This window comes from Lactuca virosa, chromosome 7 (genome assembly GCF_052849685.1).
Source record: "Lactuca virosa cultivar CGN04683 chromosome 7, Lactuca_virosa_CGN04683_v6, whole genome shotgun sequence".
In the NCBI taxonomy this organism is placed as follows: domain Eukaryota; kingdom Viridiplantae; phylum Streptophyta; class Magnoliopsida; order Asterales; family Asteraceae; genus Lactuca; species Lactuca virosa.
In genome coordinates this window covers 265,985,433-265,998,745 of record NC_136432.1, presented here as the reverse complement: position 1 = coordinate 265,998,745, position 13,313 = coordinate 265,985,433, and positions in this window count along the sequence as shown.

The following is a 13,313-nucleotide window of genomic DNA, read 5'->3' as shown; positions in this document are numbered from 1 at the left end:
TGGTCAAATGTTGTTCCTTAACCAGAAAGTTATAAAAGCCATTTTTAGGTATGGTGTGAACTATGCAAGAGGTTTATGTAGTCAAAATGGGATTTGTTCCTTTTATGTGTTGAGAGTTAGACATCTAAGGCACCTTACCTGTGACAACCCGAAATTTCTATCTTGTATAGTTATTCAAATCAATCAAGGTCATACTCATTTTTGCTACCTTCTAGCACTGTTTGGAGTCAATTTGAGTGTTCTAAACCTAGTATAACCAAGGTATGAGGCTAGGGATGAGTGTATTTGAGGTGTGTGTGGCCGCACACATGGGTGTACGGCCGTACACCCATCCTAACCGTACACTCTTATGTATAAATGAGAGTGTTAGCCTCCATTTACCTCTTTTCACACTCCTAAGCCAAGAAATCGACTTCTCTCTCAAGTATCATCCGATTTTCAGCTAGATCTTCAAGTGGTAAGTGTTTCTTTCCTTTGATTTGTTGATTTCTTACTCCATCTAGTAAAGATCACTGATTTCATCCATGAAATCACTCCTTTGTAGTAGATCTTCAAGTGTTCTTTAGTTTCACCAAGAACAGCAAGAACACCTACTAAGTTCTTGGGCTCCATACACCCTTAAACGCTTCTATATTGTAAGTACCCTTCTTCTGCTTGTTACTTGCTAGTTAGGAGCCGTAGAAAACGTCCCAACCATGATCACCAAGGAGTATACGGTCGTACACACCCCCATGTGGCCGTACACCCCTTTGTTTAGTGATATTGGGCTTCAAACACATGTTTTATGCTAGCACATGATCAAGAACACTTAGGGGATGCAAGATAGAGACTTGGAATACAATTTTGACAATTTTTGCATGATCAACAAGGGTGTACGGCCGTACACTCGTTGTGTGGCTGTACACACCCTTTTTAAGGCCCAAAATGGTAACAAACTTCCATTAAGGCTAAGCATTGGTCAAAGCACACTTCCTAGATGCTTATTAAGACTTTAAATCACTCAATGGCATGTTTCACCATGAGTGTGCGGCCGCACACCCACTTGGGCCGTACAGTCTGGCCATACACACACATGAAACATACCATTCTGGCCGTACACTCCAAGTTGTGGCCATACACCCATTATATGCAACCCTTGGATAGTCCTAACACTTGAATCTAAGTGTTTCCTATGTCCTAGGGTGTCTTTTCTTACATAATTAGTTGTATAAACACTAATTATATACGTATATGTGTCATTATATGCTTATTAGGATTCATTGTGCTCAAGTCTTCCCTTGACACTTAGCATCCTGCAAACCGATCTTTCGTTCGCATTACTCAATTCAGGCGAGTTCATACCCCTTTAACTTACCTTTTAAATGATTTTAAATGCTTTTATGGGGGGGGATACAAGTTGAACTATTATAGTTATTATATCAATCACATGTGATTAATAACTATCAAACAAATGGATTTTGTTACATTTCAAACTGTGTTATCAAACAAACTATTTCAGATAGTTTTATAAACTTTTTACATGTTAAATACTTTCTATTAAACTCTTTTAAACATATATTTTGTCAAAAGCATATCTATATAGATATAGTTATATAAGTAGGATTGAAAGGACTTAGGACTGATAGCTCGCCTTACTTCCTGTTTCTTGTTTGGTTGTGGACTTAGGGTATCGGTTATTTGTCCGAAGGTCGTTTGAACCTTAGTTATATATTATGTGTATGTATATAGATATAAAAGTCCTTCATTCAATTAAATACCTTTGGGTAGCAAAGGTGTACAAACATGTTCATTCATACAAACAACATCTTAGTAAACTATAATAGGTATAGTTTAGGAAGTCATTAATACTATTACTAGACCAACGAAACATACTAAGAGTCAGTTCATACATGAGTCAGTACATTCTATAATGAGAAACAATACTCACTATAAAGAGAAACAGATAGAGAATACTATAATGAGAATCAATACATACTACATATTACATACTAGAGAACATACTACATACTAGACGGAGAGAATAATATACTAGAACATACTACAAATACAAGGATACTATAACATTAATGTGAGATACTACTTCATGGGTCGGCAATATACTGCTGCGTCATGTTTTGTACCCAGAGTCTCTTAGAGGGAGAGCGTGAATTTGTGTATAGATCTATACGGGATTGACCATCCCACACCTTGCTGCTAGCTACAGTGGGACCTGCAGGTCTACGGGTGACGAATGTCATATCATTTCGACGTCTAGAACATCGTGTTATACTAGTCGATCAAGTATGGTTACAATCATATCACATTTTACCTTAATTAAACTCACAAGTTTAAGGGTAGTTAGTACATTGGTAGTTCGCTAGATAAAACTACATCACATCTTTATTTTTTTCCCATGTCATTCACTTTGTGATCTTCTCACATAAACGGTAATGAAAACTAGATTTTGGTAATGATAGTCATAATGAAAACTAGATTTTGGTAATGATAGTCATACTTTGGGAAAACTCACACTTTTACAAAAGAAGAAACATAGATAACAATTGGGTCTTGGTAGAAGACTACTTTAGTAGAAAATATAGGATTTTCTAGGAAGATTTCAAACATTTATATCAAACACTTACAAACTTTTACAACAAACACTTTCTTCAAACTTATACAAACAATGACACTAAAATACTTATGAACTCACCAGCTTAAATGCTGATCTACGCTTTCAAAATAACTTGTATTCTCAGGTCGCCAGTAGACAGATACCGATGGCCAGGTTTTGAGAAGATGGAGCACATTCAAGACTCATCTTTTATTTTGATTATACATTTTGGTGTCTTATAAACTTCAGAACACACTTATATTAAAATTATTACTATTAATGCAATAGATGACGTTGTTGCTTGTTTACTATTATGCATTGTTGTGATACTGTACATGACGTCCTCTGCCCCCGAACGTTTCCGCCGTTCCGGGTTTGGGGTGTGACATTACCAAAAGTTGAATAACTAATGAGATTGATCGTGATCTGAATCTCACATTCAACATGATGTCTGTAGCAAAGGGATAACTGATAAACATACCTTATACACCAATTGTAGCTTTGAGGTTTTTAGGAATTGGGCGTTGATAGAATGGCACAAAAAAGTCATATGGTCTTGGGGGCAGTGAAATGTTGCTAGACGTTCACCACTGTCTATATCAGTCTAATATGAGTCTTGCGCAAGTGGGAGATTGATAGGTCTAGTATGCTCAAGAGTCATACTAAAGTGATATTACTAAATAACATATGATACTAATGGGTCACACTAACAACAACTTGATACAATTGATTATTTATTAGAAATTTATTTTAATAAATATTCAATAAAACTCTTATAATTAAATTGGAAATTATTTATTTCTAGGAAATAATAATTTTCATTAGCAAGTAACTTAATATATCATATGGTATGATTTATAAGTCATGTACAAAATTTTGTACTAGTTGAATCCTTTTGGCTTTTTCCTAAAAGACAAAGTTTATATTTTATAAACTTTGAGTTTATAAAATTTAAACATAATCTTCTCTTTTTTATCATTATGGCCGAAAATAATGATAGATAAAGATGGATGGGCTTTCAATTTGTTTATTCAAAAGAAATCATGCTTTAAAAGCAAGGATGGACACTATTATGACATGGAAACAAGTTTGTCTAAAGTTGAAGGAACTAATGGTTCATAACTTCAATTTATGCATATAAATAAGAGGACTTTCACTTGGCTAGTTGCTCATTCTCTTCCTTTGTAGCAAGTGGCCGAAAGTTCTTCTTCTTCTCTCATTCTCTCTATTTTTGCTTTGAAGACTTGGAGATAACTTGCTTTCACATGCCCTATTTAAGTTCATATTGGTTATGAACTTAAAGCTTAAGGGTTTAAGAGTTTATGGACTAGCGTCTATATCAAGTTGAGTCATTGTTGGTGTCTCAAAGGTGCCACATTCTTCATCAACTTCCAAGCCTCCTAAGAGGACCCAAAGAACTACAAAGGTTGTTATTTCTTCATCCTTCTATGGTTGGTGTTTTAATCTTTCTATAACTTGCAAGAAGATCCTTGGTGGGTATAAAATGTTTATGTTATTTCAAAATTTTAAGTCTTCCGTTCACATATTTTTCTAGTTTATGAAACTATTTTTGAACTAAAACCCAACACTAGATCCATTAGTCCTTGACTTAACTCACATAAAATGTGATCAATGAATTACTCCTAATTTTCCAATGAACAAGATTCTCATACACTGTACAATGCGAATTGTACAGCACCAAGTATCTGTTATGTTGGTGATGAGATTTCTTTTCACTTGGTCAATTATGACAATACCAGAAGCGGTATTATAAGGATCAAAGTCACAATTAATATTGCTAATATTAGAAATGTAACAAACACTTTCATAAATTCCATTGCAAGGAAATATAAAAAATGAGGCAAAAAATAAACCAAAATCTCACTTTTATTGAAAATAAACAAAAAATTTGAACTCGTCCTTACAACGCATAAAATGAAAAACTACATTTCTAGACATCTCCGAAAAGTAATAACAATATATTAAATTATCCTAACTCCTTATTAGCAGCTCCAAAATCCAATCATCGAACCATGTGACCGAAGTCCATTTCCTTGATCAGATTTAGCACACTCTACTTATGCTTCCTTATTTCTCTTAGATCCTGCATTAACATCAAAATGTGATCATCGCATCATGTATTAAGAGTCTATGAATATGAATTTGTTAAGATAATGGATGTACCTGAAGTAGAGCCACACAACTTGACTTCACTATCTTTGAGATCTTTCAGGTACTTTGGGCAGCTTCGTAAGCAATGCCCCTTCAATTGGAAATAGAAACATATGGACTCTTTAGGGTTAACACATGGAACTATCTCAGAACTAGCCTTTCTCTTTACCATACGATCAAACAGTTTTACCTTGGCCGATCCCTTTCCATTGGGAAGTGAAATCGGTTTTGGACCACCATTGCCACCATTGCCAATGTCCATGGAAACGTTGGAATCAGACCCTTTAAATACTTCTACTTCTGATGTGCTCTTAAGCATTTCTGCTTCAGCAACAATCAACATTTGGGTCAGATCAATAAGGGTCACGTCGATGTTCCTCATATGAAAGTTCTCAATGAACTGACCATATGTCTTAGGAAGTGAAAGAAGAACCAAATCAGTGGGTTCCTCCCTTGGGAAAACGACACCCATTATATCCAAGTTGTCAATGTACGATTTCATTTCTAGAACATGCGTACATACAGAATTTCCATCTTGATGTCTACATGTCAATAGGGCTTGAGTAGTTTTGTATCTTTCAACTCGAGGAAAACACGACGTTAGGAGAGTTACTAGAGGATGATGTAGAACAGTTGAAGAAGCATGATGTCTAGTTCCACCATTGCTTGAAGAAGGGAACATACTTTCACCTTGATCAGAATATGGAAGATCATCTTCAGAAGGAAAAAGAAGACCATTTCCAAAAGAATGAGGAAGACCATTATTTCTTGACTTCACATCTATAATGGGAGAAAAGAGAATTCAAGTTAGTTGATTTTAATCCTTAATTATTAACCCATAAATTTTAAATTAAGACTAGGATCCATATTTTCGATTCGAACTTTGAATAGGGTTGTCGTAATCAAATTCGAATCTATTTTAGGTAGGTAAGACTTTTACCAATTTGAATCTTATGAAACTCCTAGATCTTTTAAGATTCATTGAATCTAATCAATGGCATGTTTATTATCAGATTATGCTCTCACTTTTGTGACTGCGATGTCGAGGATCACAAATGAAATGTGAATAAGAATGCAAACTCGCTTGACAATCTCGATGTCATTTATCATCTCATATTGATGTGCTGGTTGACCACACACGCTCCATCAACAACGATAATTTTTTCGAGATGTCCATCATATCTCTTTATAGTCCATATGAGTGTGCCGGTTAACCACATACTCTCCACTAACGACATACAAAGTATGATGTGCGTTTTCATGGATTATCATACATTTCACATTTTTTTCTAAAGTAACTAAGAGTTGGATTTTAAAAAATAGTTCAGTTACTTTATGTCTATACTTATTAATGAGATTATGTCCTATCAAATCTGTTCGGCTAACGACCCTCCACCACACAGGAGAGCGGTGGGTGAGAGTGGACACCCATTCAACGGCCATTTTATAGGCCGCTTCCTTATACCCTCTTTATAGCATGGTTTCATAAATGTGGTGTACTAGCGATTTGACTGACTATTCTTATACATATAATATATATTAAACTTTTAATTATATATACATAGTATAAGGTATATTTTAAAACATTTTAAAAGTGCAACGTTTAATCTTTTAATAAATTAAACTTTTAATTTAATTAATTTTAAACCATTTTATGGATTTATTAATTATCTTTTAATTAATCATTTAATTAAATTAATAATAAGATCCATAAGGATAATATTAATCTTATAATTAATCATTATCTTCTCTATGATTATCACATAACATTTAGGGTTTTATTTAATTATCTAATATGACCAAAAATCGGATTTGACAGATTTTATAAGAGATAATTACCAAATAACAACCATATAAATCAAATAGGCAAGAATATCCAAAAATTCGAAATTTACTGTGCTCACATCATGGGCATTAACTCTCACGTCGTGAGAATAGTCTGACATAAAACAAAATTTTGAATTTATCTGTGCTCATGTCGTGAGCATTCAATATCACGTCGTCAGATCAATTTAACTGAAAAAAATTGATTTCTTCAGGTACAAGCAATGTACATTCAATTGTTAGACAACCATACGCTCTGATACCACTGACGGGTTTTACATGCAATAACGCGGATAAATCCTTAGCACTTAAGGGTACATGCAACCCATTAGATCTATGCCATAACACTATTGAAGTAATATTCTATTGAACAAAAATAAACCTATGAACCCTAGGTATTTTGAAAATTGACAAACAAAATAGAAATTACATACCTTTTTATTGTTGTAGAAAACACTCAAACCTATCCTTCTTTAAATACTCTTGGAAGCAAGCACCATAAGTGTCGTGCCTCTATTGGTTCCCACCCAAAGCCTAACAACCAAGGAAACTTGAAGAAAGAGGATAGAATAGAAAAAATTTCGGCTATACTCATGTGCATTAGGTGGTAGTTTCTTATTGTGTCACCGTAAGATCCATCAATGACATATGGGTCATATGTATTGGGTGGTAGTTGCTTATAGTGTCATGGTAAGACCCATGGATGACATATGGGTAATTGGTTATGTGCATTGGTTGGTAGTTGTTTGCTTTGTCATGGTAAGACCCATAAATGACATATGGGTCATTGGTCATGTGCATTGGGTGGTAATTGCTTAATGTGTCATGGTAAGACCCATGGATGATTTATGGGTCATTGTTCATGTGGTAGTTTCTTATAGTGTCATGGTAAGACCCATGGATGATATATGGCTCATTGGTCATGTGCATTGGGTGGTAGTTGCTTACTGTGTCATGGTAAGACCCATAAATGACATATGAGTCTTTAGTTATGTTATGACCAATGGATGACATATGGGTCATGGGTCTTTTGTATTGGGTGGTAATGGCTTATAGTGACCAATAGATGACATATGGGTCCTGGGTCATGGGTTATTATATGAAGTCATACGGGTTAGGGTATAAGGGTTATGACATTAAGTCGTATGGGTTGTACATATATTTTTATAAAACCATTTTACTTTAGATGTACATATGTTACAAAATATACATTTGATATTCTTTTAATTTTAGTTATCATTAATTAGTAATAAAATATAAAAAAAATATTATTGAGTACATAAATCTAACCTTTAAATGTTATCAAATTAATTATATGTTATTTGTTTTGTAAGTAAGGAGATGGTTATTAAACCAAATTTAACTTAAATGGATTAAACTTATTCAATTGTTTACCGCCATCATTACACCTACTCTATCCTTGTTGCTTTATGTTCTCCAAGACCATCCCGTCGAACAGTTACAAAAAAACATCCATTAAACTGATTTTGATCAGAAATTTTACAGTATTTTCTTCCAAAAACTTCATCACCGTGTATCTGATAATCCCATCGACGATCAAATAATCAAAGTAAGTTTTTCTTCGCCCACTATCTCTAATAAACGATGTATTTGTCATTTGTATTCTTAAAAAATGTGATAATCACTGAATGCTTTTGCCACTTATGTTTTCGGGCAATATCAGATTGTATACAAATCAGCATCCCTAATTGATCTTTTTACTCCAAGTCATGGAATGTATTTGCAAATTGAAGAAGAAGCCTTTTTAATTCGATGTTCAGAGGAAAGAAACCACGCTGCAAGATACCAATTTGGAATGGTATACATCTTATGTGATCAATTTATAGGAACAAACATATTTTGTTTTTTAGTTTGTTGTTGTATTATATGATGCTTTTAATCTCATTTTCAGGTTGAGTTCTTCTATAACTGTAACTTTGAAAGAGGATTGCGGTTTTTACATTTTGCAAGAGATGCGGGTCATCTTAAAGCAGGTTATGTGCTTGGGATTATTTACATCTCAACGGGCTAGCCTCTATGCTATTTTGGTATATGTAGTATATATATATATATATATATATATATATATATATATATATATATATATATATATATATATATATACTGTTACTATATTTTGATATTTTGTAGAAGGTATTATCTATGTAAGACTATAAGTTTAGTATTGATGTCAAAAGCTTGAGTAAAGTATATTTTGTAGGTTTGTATATGGAAGGCAAATTTAATCCATTGAATTGGATTATTGTTATTTCTATTGTTTAGTTGTAGGTTTAGAGATACTTGAAGATGAGATTGGTGCAATAACACCGCATGATGAAGAATTTATTGATTGTTCAACAAATGTAAAGCAAATTATGGAGAATATATCACTTGTTCATAAGCCAACAAAAAATGATATCATCTTGCAATGTGAAGAGGATGTTCATTCAACCAAAAGTTCCTTTGATGAATTTGTCGAGTTTGATTCTGTCACACCCCCGAACCAGGACGACGGAAACGTCCGGGGGTGGATAACATCATTGTACAGTATCATAACAGTTGAATATGAATGAAACATAGCATTCCAAGCGACATACATGTTGGGTTTTGAGCATTCTAACACTCCTATGGTGTACATGCAACCCTATAAACCTTGGATCTATGTTTTCTCTATTATACATGCAAATATTAAATATTCCAAGGTTTCATCCTAACTAGCATATTATGAAGCACCTATACTACAAAGTTCTAGTTAGATGACATACCTTTTGATGTAGCTTGATGTCTTCAAGCTTTAAGAGCTTAGCCCCAATAGTGTGGAAGCCTCAAGTGGAATCACAAATCACCAAAACACCTTGGAAAACCTTTAGAGAATATGGATACTTGGCTCACACTATGAAATCGGTTATTGCCCTCTTTAATGTATCCACACTAGCCACTAGCATAATTTCATGAACCATAAGACCCTTTATATAGTGTGGAGGATTAGGGTTAAACCCTAATACCCATGACCTTTCATTTCCTAGGATCCATGGGTTAAAGCTCCATGGACTATCCATGAAGACTTAGCCCAACCTAAATGAACTTGGCCCACTACACATATATATATATATATATCTAAGAGTCCATATTTAATTAGTTCCTTTTGATCACTTAATTAATTATAAATTAATTCTTGATCAATACTAATTAAATAATATGATTATCTATTAATATATTAGAACTTATAATATATTAATATAAATAATAAATATACTATTCTCAAAAGACTATCCATATAAATTATGTCGGTGGAGTGCAACCCAAATGGACCATGCCGGGTCGGGTCAAGTACATACCAAATATAGTTATGGACTTAGACATTAATCCAATAGTCTCCCACTTGGATAAGTCTAAAACTATTATTGAGTATGACTTCAAAACCTAACTGGCAATCGTAGCTCTTAAAGCCGCTGTCGAACTCTGACCTTGTCAATGACTTGTCCATTAGATAAGGGATCATATATTCCTCTATTCTAGATATCATATGGACTGAGATATGGATTATAATCATTCTCTCTGTCCATTTGTTGTTTCCCGATTTTTGATTTATGATGACTGACTGATTGAACAAATCAAATCAGTCCTGGCTTGGCCAAGCACTCACATGTGTCATCGCTAAATCATCGAGGGGCCCACAGATATCGCTTTTATCCCGAAGGTAAAAGGAATGGATAAACTTCGACTCATATGGCTTGTTCTACTACTTGTTGAATCATACACAAAGGCACATTTTTTAACATCGAGTTACCAATGCGTTTTCGTGCAATCAATGTATAACCAACTCATAGTAACAACTCATATCTCTAGGTTTTAAGAATATAAGATATTATCGTCTCATGATCACTCGTGATAAAATCCATGAAGTGATTCAAATGAGCGTGGGTTGAATCTAATACTCAGAACTTATGAGCACTCATGAGTGTTGTAGCACCACTTTGTGCACCAACTTGGACCTCTACAAACCAACCCATGACAGTCTTGATTCATATCTACTTCCAACATATGACCGACTGTGGATGGTTTGAATAACTTAATCATTCAGGAAGAGCGACTTAGTTATTCTGGAAGTCAAAAAATGCAAAGTGAAACACAAGAATAAATGAATCAAATATGGTATCAAACCCTATGAATATAAATAAACACTTTTATTTATCACCATACTGATTACTCATTATTCATTGTTTCGGTTTTATCAACTTTATACTTGAATTAAAAACACTAGTTGTCCCATGCTCCAAGCATGTACACTGTGTTTTTCTTAAACAATAGCTTTGACATACACCAAGTATGCACTCTATGTTTGTCTATGATCCTTACTTTGTGAAATAAACCAATTGAACATAATTTCAATGATTCTAATTTCACACTCCCAAATCCTTATCGAAAAATGTGAGAATTTCAAATTCCTATCATTTATCGAAATCTGTTTAGATTTTAAACTTATATGCACTGACCCTCCTGTAATGAATATGTACAAAGTCACAAAGACTTGTCAACAGTCATTATAAGGTATTCCAATGGAGATCAACTCCATGGAAAGTAAGTCTCGTATTCAAAGTACATTGCTTTGGACATGCTTCTTGCATTAAGTTTTCTAATCTTACACAGATAACTTCCACCTATGGAGACAACTCCGTATTCTCATTTTGACTATCACTTCTGAATAAGAGATGCCTCTTTTCAGAATATGTCAATATGGTCCTTCCAAAATTAGCACTATACTTCCAACTGTCCCTGAGCAACCAATCTTTGGTAAACCTCAGATTGTCCTCGACAATTGCTTAATCATTTTAGTCATATCCAATTCTAGACCTTTTCCCTTCTTAATGCCTCTGGGCATTTGGAAAAATTTAGAAATGACAAAATTATAGCACATGCAATCGATCCTGTACCCAAAGCAAATGGTACACGATTCATGATGTCTCACATAAAGACATGATTCTAGACTAGTCTTTTGTTACAATATTTTTATTGGCCATGCTTTCAAAATTTGACTATGAAGAGGGATGCCATAATCATAATCGAATTTTGAGAACGCAATATATAGAATTTCCTTAAGTTGAACCAATCCAACATGAAATTCATATATATATTCTTGACTAAAGATGATTAAGGTCTCAATCTAAGCCTTTAGAACTGAAATGAAGTATATCCTCTCCCTTAATTATAGCAAAACAACTTTTTCAATCCCTGCAGCCTCACGAATTGAAACTTTTGTTTTCTATAATTAACATTGCTAACTTGCAACACTAACAATAATTATCATGCTCCCACTAACATGATGATTATTAGCATAACACTTATGCTCCCACTAGCTTTGACATGTACTCAGAAATCAGCTGGACTTCTAGAAATCAATACTTTATTGACTTTCTTACCAAAATTCAGATTTCTGATACGAGATGCTTTGATAAAACTTTATCAAAATCATACACCTTTCCTTAGATAACATGCATGTGTGTCTAAACAATTTCAGAACTATGAAAAGGGATGTCGTAATCATAGTCTCAATTGTTTAGACCTTTTGCCATCTGCTTCAAATCTACTTGGTGGAAGTGTTTCCTCACCATCATTTTCATGAATCGGAGAGAAACCTTATGACCCTTAGATTTTATGGTGTATGTGTTCTTATCCATGTGAATCGTCAAAACCATAGTCATAAGACAAGGATAATGACAAATCCAAACTCATATGGACTGAACTTATGCAATCTTAACTTCTTGCCACCTGGCAGTACAGGGCCTGCCATTGCTTCCAAGTTGTTATGCAACCAATTGAGAACTTTCAGAACTCCTATGCAAAGCCAACTTTAACTGGAATGGGCACAGAATATGTCAACACGATAGGTTATAAACCTCAAGTCGTGTGCTAGTGAAGAACCTCAGGTTTTATTCTTGATTAGTTCTTGCAATTCTTTTTAGGAACTTTAAGACTCCCACTATCCTCTTGACATATAAGACTATCTTGCCAAATATTCAAGAGATAGTGCGGATTCTTTATCAAGACAAACACTTCACACAATTAGCCTTAGCTGGTCTTTGTTTTATCCAAAACATCACAACTTACCAATTTCAAATGTACAAGAGTAGGCCACTATTACTCTTACATTTGACAAGTGTTTTAAAACTTTCTTTAAGATATGTCACTCAAGTTACAATCTTGGAGTATGACTCTAAGAATTGTTTTGGAACGAAGTATGACTCATCTTCCTGATCTAACCATTTCAACAATTCATGACTCCTCTTCTTAGTCATAAGAATGCACTAAGATGACCTTTAGAGGACTAATTGTGATATGATTTCTAAATCATTAAGATGATCACAAACATGATACTAAAGTACTCTCCCATCTTTTTAGATTTGAGAAACTTTTATCTTTCTGCCTAATTTGATTCTTCCCATTCGTTCTGCCATACATTGAGACTTTTCCAATGTTTCAGAATTATACTTAAACTTGTAAGTATAACCATATTTACTAAACTTTAGTAAATCAAATAGTCTTAACGAGCTTTGTGGTGGACATGACCAGTGCACAAGAATGTGTACTCGATCCCTTTAGTCCTTCACTTGACTCACACATCCATGTGAACAAGTAATTAGTCTTGATTTTCCAATGCTTGAAAGTTCTCATTCATCATACTATTCAACTTGCATGATTCCAAGTTTCGGTCCAATTGAAACTTGGG